The following is a 15,213-nucleotide window of genomic DNA, read 5'->3' on the forward strand; positions in this document are numbered from 1 at the left end:
CTACGTGTTATCACACCCGCTAGACTTGACATTTCATGAAGGTGAAAAATGAATAAAAGATAAGCAGAGAGAAGCACTAATTTAGGAAAAGTACTAATTAAACATATTCTGGGTGGTCTCATTTTGGCATTCTGCCTTTTGGGCTAGACTGGTTTTGCTGCCGCTTCCCTTTCTCACACGTTTTCTCCTCTCACCTCTCCCAGCACCCACAGCCATCCCTGCAGGGGATTTCTGTGGTGTCTGGTCCTGGTGTCTGGGGGTTGCAAGGCATCACTGGCTTGGGTGCAGGGCAGAACTTTAACTTCATTCCCTCGGGCTGTGCTGCATCCTTCCTACTAAAGTTTGCATTTTCTGTGAAAAGCATAAGGTTGTTATTAGATTTCACTGGAATTGGGCCAGATGTGGCAGGTAAGTGTCTGGTCTTCTGTTCCAAATGACACTATTATAAGTGAATTTGCTAAGCAGTGTGTGGTGCAGTCACTGTCCATGCAGGTTTTGGCCTCCCACTCATGCAACATCTCTTTGCACCCAAGGCAACATGAGAAATACAGTTTGAAGCCTGTTTTGCCGTTGCTTCTGCACTATGCATTGCTGAACTAACTCCTGGAGCAAGCCTGCAGTTTCACACAGAGAGTCAGATCCTGTGTAGCTTTAAATTTCAGAGTCACCCCTGGAGCCTCCCTGCTAGCTGGAGGCACCATGAAACAGAAAGCTCTTAGTAGAAGGGAAGACGTGAACGAAGTGCCTCCCTGTGAGTTCTACCAGTGTTGACAGCAGGGTATGAGCAACACTTCTTCATCCCACTGCTCAGAGTGGAAAACACTCTGCTGTACAGCAGGTGCAACTCATGGTAATTGAGTAATTAAAAAAAACCTGAGTAATTTAGGGTTAAAAGCTTGTGTAAAGGTATATTGTGTCCTGGCCATGTTGAAACCTAATTAATGTCTGTCCACAGGAGCATTGCTCGTCTTCCTGTTAAAATTCTGCTAAAAGGATAACTGGCCCATGGCCAACCTGTGCACCCAGTGCCACGATTTCTTCTTTACCCAGGAACACAGCACGAGCAACTGGGATCAGGTGCCTTGGCACAGAGCTCAAAGCCGCCTCATTAGATAACACTTCTCAGGAAAATGGATGCCTTGAAAGCCCCTTAAGATAAACTTTCCCCAGGTGGGGGTTAAGGAGCCACCAAAGCAAGTGGTCATGGGCTGGAGAGTCACAGTGCTGCATGACACTTTCCAAAGCCTTTCCGCTCCTTCACAGGGTGGGAAACCAGAGACACACCAACAGGGTGCTTGGGGCTGGCCTGCCAGGCTCTCTCCTGTATTTGGACCATTGATCCTCTCCTCCACAAGCCCAGTCTTAATTCTGAAAGCAGCGGCTGGAAGGGCAGCGATCACAGTCCAATGCCCAGCATGGGAACAAGCTGCCTACAAACAGTGGAGGGCAAGGTGCTCCTCACTAAAATCACACAGAGAGGCTTAAAACTCAACTGTGAAAGAAGGGTACCAGCACGAGGGCAGGCTCAAGAGCCTCCCTGACTCCCTCCTGGTGCACCTGGGCTGGACATGGGCCTGTTTGCTTTGGAAATGGAGTTGGATCTCCTGGGAGCACCTGCCCAGGAACAGTCCATGGGGTAACCAGCAGCTCAAAGAAACCTGCTTTCCTTGCTAGTTTATTGGGTGCAAGCTCTCAGAGATGCACAGCTTCACTGCTTGGGTTTTCTTTTGGCCATTCTAGGAGCTACCCTTTAGGAATTAATACATCCTCTAGGTAAAAAGCCAGGAGCCAGACTGTCTTTCCTAGGAGGAGGGCCAAGGGCATCTGAAGACAACAACTAACCTACCATTTCACAGACTCCTCACATGTCTAAGGGATTTCTCCTGGGGCTATTACCTTGAATTGTACCAAATGACTCTTGGACGGGATAATTTAAGGTATGTGTCATATGTCAGAGGTCCATAGGATGGTCACAGAGCACAATATATAAAATATTCAGCTCCAAATATCAGTTTTCCTGCTGTATCAGCATAACAAGGACTTTTGCAACCATCTGATGTTGGGACTTGTTTGTATTGCAAATGTCATTGTCTAATCTATGGCTCTGTATTAAATAACGTATTGTCCTATCATGACATTCTGCTTTGCCAGAAGAGCACAATATTTATATGTACATGCCACAGTACTGCACTTCTGACAGAACGCTGTCTCAATGACAAATTGAAAGTTTGGTAACACAACTCAGAAAAAAGTTTTAAACCTGCTGGCTTTGGGGAAGTTAGGTACAGAAAAATCACAGAAGCAAATAAAGTCATCATGTGCTGTTTCAATAAACATTGATCTTCAAAATCATTAACACTTTTGCACGAAGAAGCTGAAGAGCTGCTGTAACAGATAATTTCTCAATGCTATTTCAAATCCATGAGAGCAGCGTTGCTTTCAGGATGCGGGCAGCTCCTCACTCATGGGTCAGCACATCTTCTGCCAATGGCATTTGCTCAAGGACGAGGCCAGCAGACATCTCCACAGCCAATGTGCTGGTGGTTATCCTATGGACAGCCATGCTTCTGCTTCTCACAGTGAGAAAGAGCAAAGCGGAAAGTGCTCCAGCCCTTTTTGGAGTAACCTTGATATTCAATTCCCCTTCCACCCTTTAAAGCTCTACTTTTTGTATCCTGCCTCTGTCCCCTCTCACACTGCACCAGAAAACCTCTGCAGTGATTTTGGGATGTGGTTCTGCAGCAGCATCTTCTCACCTGCTGTCCTTTCTGTGCTTGGTCTAGCTGATTCATCCATGGGGAGAGCTCAGAAAGGGCTGCAAATTTACAGGGAAATATGCAGGGAAATGTCGAGCTGGCCCCAGGCTCTGCACAGGCCAGGTCACAGCAGCAATGCCAAAGGCTTGCCAGGGACAGGCTGGAGTATCTCACTCTTCCCCACCCTGAATTTAGTTAGAATGTTTTACAGGCAGTTTTCTATTGAGATGTCGGCTGTGCTATCAACCCGCCCCCTCCCCTGCACATAATCAAAATATTTTGATAACCGAAAAATGTCAGGCAATACAGCAAATTTTGCAGTAAATAAATACAGCAAATAACTGCAAAGACAAGGAGGGGAGGAGTGGGGAGCTGGTGCCTTTGCAGAAGGTTTCCATCCTGAAACAAGAAAGAAAAAAATAGTTTAAAATTAGCGTTTCAACAAAAATAGTTACTTTCTACACAAATAACCCTCCTCTAGTGAAAAAAAAAGGAGACCGATGGTAGGGGATGTCATGCTGCTGGTTCACACCTCTCTGCCTCGGAAGGCCATGGCACAGCCCCACGGCATGGCCGTGTGTTGGCCCAGCACAGCCCGGCTGCTCCTCGCATCAGACAAGGATTGCTTGGATGAACCGCCTGGCAAACGGGCCCTCGGCGAGATACTGAACACACCCCAAGCACGTGTGACAAATTGCAATGACAAGGTTGTGCTGGCAGGCTGGATGGTGGGTAATGAAATCCCTGTCCAGACAGTGCTACGCTCCGGGCACACTTTGAGCCAAGGGAAGGCAAAAGATGATGCCAAAACTGCATCGGCACGGCCACCACACCCTTTTTCCACGCTGTGGGAAGTGACTGAGGATGCAAGCACTGAGGGTGTCCAGAAAGCCAAGGCTGGGACTGTCACACCACGTGCAGAGCCAGGGGAAATGTGAAATACCAGGGCTGATGCACAGTGGCAGATGAAGGAGACCCAGAAAGAAACTAAGCACCAACCCACCATTCAGTCTGGTCACAGGGACCGAAACACTCGAGGAAGGGTTAGTGCAGAAGCCAGAGCTCGAGATGGGCAGTGCCCTGTGCTGGGGGGGGGGAGGGTAATGCAATAAATAAAAGGCACCACTCCCCTTCTGCACATCAGGAACCCCTGTTCTGCACATTGGGAAACACAAGGTGCTGTGGCCATGCACACCTGCACTTGCTCCTTGCCACCATCCCAGGCACCCCAGACTGCCCACCCACACTCCCTGTGCCCCACACAGCCCCTGCAGACACAAGGACCCCCTTTCCCATGTCAAACCCCAGTGTCAGGATATGGTTAGGGACTGGCCAGACACTCATCCAAGCAGCAGTGCAGTTTATTAGCTCAGTAGCAGTGGAAAGTTTCCAGGCTGGGCAGGATGCTCTGACAGCGAGCCGGGCGGGAAGCAGGGGCTGCATAAGGCTCTCATTGCAACAGGAAAGCAAGGGCAGCTTGAGTAGCACAGCTCCCAGACCCCAAGGGCTGCTTTTGAAGAGGTGTTTCTCTTGAGCCATTTGTCCCCTCCAATGTACCTGGTCCCACTAACATCCCTCCTGAAAGGGCATGTAACCTGCAAGTTTTTGGTTTATTTTCCTTCCACTTGTGGACAGCAGAGGCAAACCTGGCATTTGGTTGGGCAATGGGCAAACAGAATTGATCTCCTCTAAGAGTTTCCTGCCTTTACCATCAGCCTGCAGCACAGAAGGAGCGGCCACAGCTCATCCCTGTGACAGAGAGCAGAAGGATTTCAGTAGGCCACTTTTCATATGCGTGGTGTAGGATGTTTATTTTTTTTAACCAGCTGCCACCTCTGCAAGGGTATCACATTCTGAGTGTCTGACAAGCCCCAGCCCGGCTGGGTGCCTATGCCAAGGCAAGGGAAAGCCAGCGAGCCTCACTGCATCTCTGGAGTGCAACTGCAACGCCCCGAGAGTCGTGGACAGATGAGGAACAGGATCTGGGCAGGACCCTGCAGGTGTGCCTGCAGGAGGGCAAGCAGCAAACAGCTTCGCTTGGGTACTTTGGGCTTTCTGCTTTCTGCCCCAGTGGTCCATGGGGCGCATCTCTGCTCAGAGGCAGGGACCATACAGCATCCATCTGCAAAAATACCCAGCAAACACAATCCCTCGCCCTTCCCCCGGTCTCTGTGAGCAGCATTCATTCCTCGCTCTTGCTGTAGATCCGGCATGCCGAGTCCTTTCTCCCCAAGAGTATTCTCCCTTTACAAAGCAAGATCATAAAGCAGTGACATAATCCAAGCTTGGCAAACACTTCTGCTGATGTTAAGCCAGTGCCTTTCGTGGTTCTCACTGCAGCTTTTGAGGCCATGATATACATGGCGCAACCAGCTGATTAAATGTGCAGGAGCCTCCCAAGATACCATTTCATCCGAAACGCTGACATGTATATTTGACTTCCAATAAGTGTGGGGCTTTTTTTTTTTTCATTTTTAATTAGTTCTCACAAGGGTGGGAGTCAGACACAGCTACACAATGAAGTTCTCCATAGAATAGGTATGATTCAACCAGATGACTCCTGGCCAGACTTCCTAACCCATCTACCTTGCAGCAGAGCCTCAAAGCCAAATTAATTAGAGGCCACCCACAAGTAGATGTGATTCTGTGTGGGTGAATCTCTTTGCCCATTCATTCCTCACCACATCTGCTGAGATCTCAACATACAACATACACGCTAAGGGTGAGTGGGAGGGTTCTGGTGCTAAATAAATTACTCGATTCGTTTCGTTTTGGCACTGAAACGCAGCCAGCCAGTGAGGCTGAGTAGTAAACAATAGTAATGTGGGGGGAAAAAAGTAAAAAAAGAAAAAAAAAGCAGCATATAAGATGCCTCAATGAAGAGGTGTGATTGTTGGCAAAATGTGTCCTGTTTGAGTTTATGGGATGTACAGAGTCTTTTTATTAGGGATACTTTTTGCTATTAGCGTAATAAAAAAAGGACCAATTGTTTCTGCCATCTGAGAAAACTCTTGGTGGAACAGGCAGAAATCCAGGAATAATTAAGAAAATAATAGCGCACACCCAAGAAGAAAAACATTGTTTAAAGATGAAGTCCCTCCAGAATACTTGGTAGTGATTGCGTTTCTTTCAAAAGGGGGGGAAAAAACCCTTCTAAATGAAAAGCAGCAGCCATCAGCTAGTTTCTAAGATCTCAAATGGAAAAAGTGCAGGGCTGTAAACCCCCTCAGTGGTGAGGCTTTTCCGTTTTCACCGCTCTTATCAGCCTTTGAAAGTTGCAAAATAATAGTGTTTTGCCCCTACATGTTTCCATCAGAGGATCAGAAGCACTTCACAAAGCAGAATTAATTGAGCTTCACTGCTCACCTGTGAGAACAGAGCAATTATTTAGCAACAGGGTTTGGGGTTTTTTTGCTGTTTGGGGTGGAGGTAGAAATAAAAACTGCAAGATTACAAACCCACCAAGCCAACAAGAGACTTGGCAGCTTTGCCCATTTCCAGCAACGAATGTGACAAACCTGGAAGTTTTTGACCACCAGATCTGGGTTCTCCCTTTGAAAAGGATCACTTTGCCCCAGTATCACCTTCCCTAGGCCTCACCTTGCCAGACTCCCCACCAGCACAAATCACCATCCTCCCAAGCTCTGACTCTTCAAATTTTAAAGTCTTCAGAAAACCGTGTCTCCAAACTGCCCATCTTTCCCATAAGTGCTGTGGTGCCATCCTACACCTGGGATGTGAGATGTGGGCTCTGAAATCCTGCTCCCATCGCTCCTGTGTGACTCTGGGCAGGTTATAACACAGGGGAACCATCTGCTGAGCCTGTGGGTCGGGGAAAGGAGGGCTGCGAATCTGTGTTTGTGGAGAATTTCATATCACAGTAATGGAGGGAAAAAGAACAACTCGAAGTCTGATGTCGTGTGAGTGCATGGGCAGAGCCACACACTGCGTAACAAGACATCAACTTTTACCCAAGTAGGGCTGGGAAAGCATCATCCCTGCTCCGGGTGGGTTACAAGAGGCCATAAACCGCGGAGGGAAGAGCAGCGGAACGAGCCGCTTTGCACGACAGGCGAAGCCGCGCTTCCCCGCCGCTCCCGTGCAGCTCTTGTGGTTTATACATATTTGTTTACTTTTTTCCCAAACTGAGGGTTTGTTCCCTGCACGCAGCTTTCGGCAGCGGCCGTCCCGGCTCACGGCACCGGACCGGGGGCAGGTGAATCCAGCCCCTGCCCGGCCGGTCCCGCGGGGGCCGCACATCCCCGCCGGGCGGTACCCGCGGAGCATCGCCCGCCCCGCCCCGCGCCGCGCCCAGCCCGGCCCGGCCCGCCCCGCCGGGCGGTGCTGCGGCCGCCCCCGCTCCCAGCAGCCCTTGCAGCCGCCTACAATGAAATTTGCGAAGTTTTTTCGGTTTCGGCGCCATTTTCGAGTGGACTCGGAGGTGAGGAGGGAGGGCGGCCGGGGCGGCGGGGCCGGGGCGCCGCAGGGGGCGACCGCCGCCCCCCGTTCCCTGTGCCCGCCGCGGGCGGGACGGCCCGGCCCGGCTCGGCCCCACGGGGAGGGCACGGCGGGGCGGGGGGCGGCGGGACGGGACGGGATGGGATTGGGGGGGGAGGACGGACACGGCGCGACCCCCTCCCGCCGCTCCCCCGTGGGCGGGGTCGCGCCGCTCCCCGCGGGGGACGGGTGGGCACGGGGCCGGGCGACACTTTTTTTTTTTTTTTTGTGGGGGGGGGGGAGAAGTTTAAAAAAAAAAAACAACAAAAAAAAACTATAAAAAGAAACTTTTTTCGGGCGGGGGGTGCGGGGAGCGCGGCGGTACCAACAGCGCCCCCCCCCCGGGGGAGCCGCCCCGCTCCGCACAAAGGCGGCCCCGGGGGGCCGGGGGGGCCGTGACGCGGCGGGCGGTGACAGGGGAGCGGCCGGGGGGGCCCGGGGGGGCGGCGGGCGGGGCCCCCCCGAGCCCCCGGACCGTTAGTGCGGGAGCGGGGCCGGTCCCCACGTGGGTGCCCCGACGGCCCCCCCGCCCCACACCACCCCCCGGGGGCCTTTTCCTCCTCCTCTTTTTTTTTTTTTTTTTTTTAAATGAATATTTTTTTTTTTAATCTTTTTCTCTGCGCCGCGGGGAGCGGCGCCCGCCACCCGCAGGTTTGGCTCGGGGTTGAGTCTTTTTTTTTTCTTTTTTTTTTTTTTTTTTTTTGCCCGTTTCCCTCTTTTTTTTAAAGCTTTCGCGGCGACCCACGGGGCTGCCGGCCCCGCCCGCCCCCACCGCCCCCGCGCGTAGGGAAAAGTTTTGTACATTAACAAAAAGATACTGGTATAACCAAAGAATAATTCGCCGAAATAATTTAAAATATTTAAAAAAAAAAATTGGCAGCCAGCTTTTGCTATATTTTTTTTTCCTTTTCCCCTCGCTGGTTACTCGCTTTGTACAGGAAATTTGAATATCCTGGCAAGGTCCGGCTTCCCCGGGCAGCCTCGCAGCTCTCCGGGAGCTGCAGTGATGGAGAAACGTGTGCAGCACTGGGGCTTTTCCCTCTCGAATTGATCCTAAATACAGTATTTTTCCCAACTATGCATCAGGTACATAAAGACAATTTTTTTGCGTTTGGAGAGCTAATTTTCCAAGGTTAAAACATTAATTGGTGTCCCACCCCCCAAAAAAAAAGAAATTCTGCTTGTATGTTGTGTGTGTGTTACGTGTAGGTGAGGGACCATCTGCCAAGTTTCATCATCTTCTGCTCTGAAGAAATCCAAAGAACTCACCGGCAACTGTGAAAGTCTGTATTTAGTTAATCCACTTTAGTGGGAAATAACAGTAAAATTTTGCTGCTAATGCAGTAAACATTTATGAAATGTAAGAGAGAAGCTTTAAGTAATGCTTCAGGCAAACTGACCCAAATCTAAAAAAAATAAAATCAAAGTGCTCTTGTTATGTTTTGAATTACTGTTCCATCTGACCAAAAAAAAAATAAGTTTTTTGTTTGAGGGTTTTTTTTCCTGTGCTTAACAAATAAACTTTATAGGAATTGGGCTTCCAGATCTGTCCCTTGTTGTTTAAAACTGGATGAGATGACAATGCAAAAAAATGGAAGTAACAAGAAGCATCATACTTGTCTTCTCCTCAGCAGTGTTGAGAAAAAACTGTGGATCCTGGAATTTTGCTGTGGATTTTACTGGTTTTCTGAAGTACTGTAAGTTGAAGTCTTGTCCCGCAGGCCCTCGCGAGCACCAGTAGCTCCTCGCCAGAACAACACCCTCGCCCTGGTGAATACAGCTGATCCTGCTGGTAACAGTATCGGGCTCGAGTTTCACATGGGGTGAAGTTAACGAATTAATTTTTTGCGTTGTTTGAATTCGCCCTTTGTAGCTGCAGTTTGGTTTTGGGTGTTCGGCCCCACCTAAGAGCGTGTGTGGTTTAGCGCGCGGGAGGTGCGCCGTGCTGGGTTTTACATGAACCACTTGCTGCTCCTCCGGCCTTTTTTTTTATGGTTAAATTAGTGAGGAGAAGAATTATTTTTTTAATCGAGCGCGTGAGAAGTTATTCGCTCCCGCACAGCTTCGACCGTGGCGAACGGGGAGGGAAAAAAACATATTTTCTGCATTTATTTTGCGCCGCCGGGAGTGAGTCTTAGCTGGGCAGGACACGTGTGAGGGCGATTTCGGTGCGATGTGAGCGCCGGGGAGATGCGCTGGAGGTGCCGCACAAATGAAAGTAACTTGGCCGTGTGCGGTTCCCACGTCTGGCTGCTCCTGCTCTTTCACAGCCACTTCTCTTCCCGCAGCCCTCGCTCGCCTTCGGCAGCCTGTCGGGGCTAGTCCTGTCGGGAATGGAGTGGCTGGAAGCATGTGGTGGTTGTCGATCAAGCATCGGGTCTGATCCCTGCTATTGGCCACATCTGTAAATATTAGGACGTGACTTCTGTTTAAATTTCGCCGTTCAAAGGGAGGCAGGAACGAAGGTGGTGGGGTTTTTTTTCAGAGCCAGGCAGATATGAAGTGTTTTGGTGGTGTTACTCACGCCCTTATTTTCATTTTGTCACCGTAGTTTTGTCTCGCTAATGAGTGTCTGGGACCTTCAGCTGTAATGAGATGATTTATTTTAGCCTTTTCTGTAAAATAGTAAATGCCTTTTTTAATTGTTTCAAATGAGAACACTGACTTCAGGATTTGTTTGTGCATGTCTCCTGGAAAACTGTTCGATAGCAGAGTTGGGGTTTTTGTTCCTGTTTTTTTATAGAAAGGAAATGCTGAATATTTACTTGTCTTTGAGCTCACCTAGCCCTGCAGTGTGTGGGTCAGTAAAGGCTCTGTATGCAAATCTGTCCTGTCATGGGCTCCTGTATTTATTTCCTTTCCTTTCCCAGGGTGCTCCTTCTCACGTTTTTTTTCCTTCTCTTTTTTTTCTGGTTACAGTGTCAGTGAGGAGGGATGAGGTTGTATTTTAAGGGAATCCTGTATTTCAGGGGGAATTTGTTTTGGTTTTGTGCGTGTGTTTGTGACTGGAGCGAGGCGGGGGGGGCGGGTGTTTTTTACTTAATTGCCCAATATACTTTGGCAAGCAGAAGTTGCATTGTTTTGTGGACTGCATTAATGGATTTCTGCATGTTCAAATTCCCCAGTTATTTGGGGGATTTAATTAAACCTCTGTAGGCAGCTGGCTCATGGAGATGACAGGTAGAAGTTTCTATTTCTAGAAATAGCTGGTGTACACACTGCGGGTGTGGAGCTCGTGGCAGCACAAGGGCTGTTGCGAAGCTTTTGCATTGAGGTGGAGCTTTTGGGGCAGTTCTCATGTTTGGGGCTACCAGTACAGTGGGACACCCCCATTCCTGGCCATGGTGGGATGCTACTCCAGGGTTGGGGGTGCTCCTGGGTGCTACCTCCCTGTGACAGCAAGGGGCTGAGCACCCAATAGTGCCACCACAAAAACCCCAACACCCAGACGGCCTCTGTGCATCTTACCTGCTTGTCCTAGGCCTGGTTTACCACCTAAACCAGCACAAATAAGATGTTTCCTTTGCTTCTCGTCTGCCAGGACCAATAGGTAGTTCTTGCTGCTGCTGTTTTAACCCTTCAGGGAGGGGAGGTGGGCTTGCTGCCAGCCATGGTTGTGCCCAGTGCTTTTCCACCCACCCCAGAGCTGCCGCTGTTTTTGTGTGGCTCATCCCTCCTTGATACAGAGGGTTATGATTCAGGGTTAGCAGCGTGCCTTGGGTACCACTGCCTGGAGTCACCCAGTGGTGCCAGTGGTGCTGGTAGCCCTGGCTGCAGGAATGGGGAGAGCAGGGAGAAGAGGGATGCAATCACTCTTTAAGTTCTGCTTCATTGTCTGCCCTCTCTGGATTTGAAAACTTGATTATTTTTAATTTTTCCCCTGATTTTAAAAATATTTGTGCCCATCTGAGCCTTTGTGGTCTGTGTGTCCCTGGGGAGGGGACCTGCCCCACAGCCCCAGTCCCCCCTCCTGCAGCGTGGCGGTGCCTCTGCCAGCGCCTCGTAAACCCTTCTGTGTGTTGCTTTGCAGTTCCCACTGAAGCAGCAATTGCCTGATTGTGTCCATGGAGTCAGTGCAGGAGGAGCTGATGTGCCTGAGTTCAGAGGTGAGTTGGGAAGGTAAGTTCCTGTGTCCCACTGCTCCGAAATACCTGCGGCATCTGCATCCCTCTGGGGAAGCGCAGCGTCCTCTGAAATCCATATCCCTTTTTGAGCACTGCAGGTAATGCCTTGCAGAGGTTGAGATAAGCTCGAATCATCCTGTTCAGCTGCCCATTTCTGATTGAAAGTTGAGATTCCATAGCACAAACTGAGTTTGAAGCGTGAGATGGGATGATCCAAACACAGAACTTTCTGTTGCTTAAGATAATGACACTGTCATGTCATAAACACGCATATTTTCTCAGATACGTATTTCACTGCCTATCCCAAATTTCCACTTGCCCAATACTCAGTGTGAATGATTTTTCCCTCTGTACTAGAGGCTGGCGGAGGTGTACTGAGCCCTTGCTTTGGAAAGTCCTTGCTGAAGTCAGCTGTTGCCCTCTTTGTTGAACTAGGCAAAAGTTTGGTTTATATATATATAAAAACATTAATTAAAACATGAACCTCAAACACCATCAAAATGGATTCTAGAGCTAAGTGTGTTTGCTGTTGCTTTTTTCTTTTGGAGTCACTTGAAGAGATGAAAGAAATAAGACTGCACAGGTACAGTCAAGTAAAACATTGTTACAGAAATAATTAATGGTAAAATTATGTGGAGGGTGGTTTTGATTTAGCTCGTACGGGTTTAACACTGGATACGTGTTGGCTTTGCAGTAAGTAGCAGTTACTCATTAGGGAGTTGGCTCTGGTGGTGTCAATGTTGAGGACACTGAAGGGGTGAAAATACTGCTTTTTTTGTTGGCAAATATTTGATTTAAAATTTGCAATCATTTGGCACGGGTCACAAGAGCTTTTGAAATTCCTGTTTTTAAGTTTGCTAAGGAGGCAGGGACTCGGAGGAGGCCGGGCTGGAACCCGGCGGCTCCTCGGGCACGAGGGGATGGCACAAGAATTCGAACCAACAGCGTCATTTCTGACATTGTTCATTGATGCTGCTTTTTAAGAAAATGAATTGAAGGAAGTTGTCACATAACTGGGACAAAAAAAAAAAAAGGTTGAAAGGAAACACAAAAAATGTCAGTCTGTCTGCACTGCTCCTGTGCAGCCCTCGCAGGCTGGTGTGTAAGTGCTGCTGGCAGCTGCAGGGCTGCAGCCTCTGTCTGCCCTACACTGGTACTTTCTGCTCTGGTGCAGGGCAGGGGAGGTAGTGAAGTTCCAGAGATCTTTAATTTCTGGTCACATAAGCTTTGTCCATTCAAAGAGAAAAATAAGCATAATCTAGTCTCTTTAAAAATAAAGGGGTTTTTTTTTAGATTTCTCACAAGTCAGACTGAGCTGAATAAAAGTATTTTAAGGAAAACTTAACAGGTTTGAACTGTTGGAATCTGGATTTATTTATCTGAAATATTAACGCTGAGACATCTGGAAAAGCCTTGGTGTTCAGCAGCCCCTAGGAGGAAAGTTCAAGGTTACATTTCCCCACAGACCATTTGGAAGGGCTGGGAAGGTCTGCAGGCTCTCTGCAGTAGAAAAACCAGGAGAGATCTGCAGGATCTGGAAGTGTATATTTGTTGGGACCGAGATACTACATATTCTTTGGGTCTGAGTGGAATAGTTAATTTTATTTCCGATTTTGTTTCTGAAACTGGTTTGTTTGCACTGTGTAACTGCTTGTTCTCTTATAGTTACAGACTGTCTGATAGCACCCCTGAAGAAAAAAAACCCCGTCCTATGGTGGTAATGCATGCATGTTAAATGTCTTCATTGTAGAGTGTTCTTCAGTTCCTTTTATCATGGTTTAAAAAAAAATTATATATACATATATATATTTTCAAAATACCATTTGGAATGTCAACATTCAGTGGGCTTTGAGGAGATGTAGCAGCACATCATGGTTTGTAGGGACAAGGAGATACAGACCATTCTGGGCTGCCTCATTACCTCAAGGATAAGACAAGAAAGTGAGCTTCTGGTTATCATAGATGTGGAAGCTAAAACATTCCCATGTATCCCTTTAGTTCAGTTGGACAGATGTGTGTAGACACGTTCTCTTGGTGCTGGTGTCTGTGCACATCCTTTGCAGCTGCAGATACATTCCCTCTGAGTCTGTGTGTGTGTCTCAGCAGGGCTGGCCCTGCCGGCAGGAAGGACTCGTAGCTCCTTTTTGTTCTCCAACATGGGCACGACCTGTGTTGGCTTGAGCTTCATATGTACTATATACCCCTCACCTATGGCTCTTTGATCCTTTTGCTGGCAAAGGATTGGCCAAGGTACCCTTGCCCTGTGTTTGGGGCAGAAAAGGGGGGTCTGGAGGCCGTGGAGAGCTGTCAGCAGTGCTCTAGCAGCACGTAAATACTGGAGTTTGGGATTGCCTGTTGCTCTCCAGTATTGCATTGCTGCTTTAGTGAGGCTGGAAATTGGTCCCTGCTGCAGGAGCCGGGGCTCTGGCCCTGGGAGTACCTCCTTGGCACCCCCACGGTGCCCCCACACTGCTGGGGGGCTCTTGTCTCCCACACCAATAAACCACTGCGGAGGCAGCAACCAACGAGGGCTTGGTGTCGTTAATGGGGGGGGCTGCACCCCAACACTGCTGGGGGTACTCAGTGCCCGTGCCCAGGGTGGACGGAGCAGAGGGCACTGCCACGGACATGGAGATGGCAACAAGCCCTTCCCTGGCGTGTGTGAGGAGGGAGTGGGAGGGGGGGAAGTCCTCAGTGGCAGGGGGGACAAGGGGCACTGCTGGCCCCTGGCTGCACCCTGCCTCCAGCAGCTGGGAAGGGGGGGTGTGTGGGAGAGAGTTGGGGGGGGGTGCAAGGGCTGGTGAGGACCAGAGCAGAAGGAGGAGGGACCCTTTAGTTGTGCCTGGGGTGCTCCTGAAGAAGCCGTGCTCTGGGAGGGATCATTCTCTGAACCCCTGAAGCTGCCCCAGGCAGTGTTGGGGTACCCCAGCTCAGGCACAGCCTGATTGGGGGGGGACCTGGGGCCAGGGGGGGAAGAGTTTGGAGGGGGCTGGAGCAGCTGATGGATTTGTCCACAGACCCACTGCAGCAGTGACTCCAGAGCCAGATGAGCCCCAAGATGAAAGGGTTTTCCTTAGCACTACTTGAGGCTTCTCAACCCTGGTGGAATAGATAGAGGGACCACTGGGGAGGCAGGGATGCTCCTGGGAAGGGCTGGGATGATCCCTTCCTGGTCAAGGTTCATCCTTTGTGGAGGGAATGAGCTTGTCTGTCCTGCCAATGAAGGTGCCTTGTTAATAGCCCCAGTCCGGCAGCCTCCTGTTGGTGGTTGTGAATTCTGGAACATTTTTTCAGTTATTTTAGGGCATTACTAAGTCATGGTCAATAGTTCTTGGGCAGGGGATGGGTGGGGAAACTCCTTGCTGGTTTACAGCTTAAATCACAGCTTCTGCTCTGCACAGTGAGTGTCAATACTGGCAAAGGATTGGTAAAAGGCACTACCAGCAAACTGTTTCTGGCACAGGGAGGTGCAAGGGGGGGGGGTAGGAGCAGCTTTTAAAAGCCTCTGCCCACAAAGGGGTCAAAGTCATAATGTTTGGACACACAACCAATGCATTTTGAGCTAGACATTGGTATTTTTCCACTTGTGTCTGTAAAATGGTTCATTCCCACTTTCTAAAAGTCAGGCCCTTAATTGCCATATAACATTACCGCCTTCCCTCAGGAAAATTAATGAGTTACTTGATTAACAGGGAAATTGGTCAATAAAGTGATTATTTGTGTACTTCTATACTTTATTAATTTTGCATCAGATTTTTTTTTTTTTTTAGGAAGGTTTCTGTTGTTAACGTTTACAGGTGAAGTGTAAGAGTTAAAAATCAGGTTTAATTCTTCTT

At 49.2% G+C, this 15,213-nt stretch overlaps 1 long non-coding RNA gene across 1 annotated transcript; it reads left to right on the forward strand.

Annotated features, from left to right (window-relative positions):
• The first annotated feature begins 8,099 nt into the window (after positions 1-8,099).
• On the forward strand, positions 8,100-13,902 carry LOC113998684. The gene is made up of 2 exons (XR_005566095.1): positions 8,100-9,045; positions 11,284-13,902. It is a non-coding gene; the product is annotated as an uncharacterized LOC113998684 (long non-coding RNA).
• The last annotated feature ends 1,311 nt before the right edge of the window (positions 13,903-15,213 follow it).

This window comes from Pipra filicauda, unplaced genomic scaffold (assembly GCF_003945595.2).
Source record: "Pipra filicauda isolate LSUMZ 115617 unplaced genomic scaffold, ASM394559v2 scaffold616_size215100_pilon, whole genome shotgun sequence".
NCBI lineage: Eukaryota > Metazoa > Chordata > Aves > Passeriformes > Pipridae > Pipra > Pipra filicauda.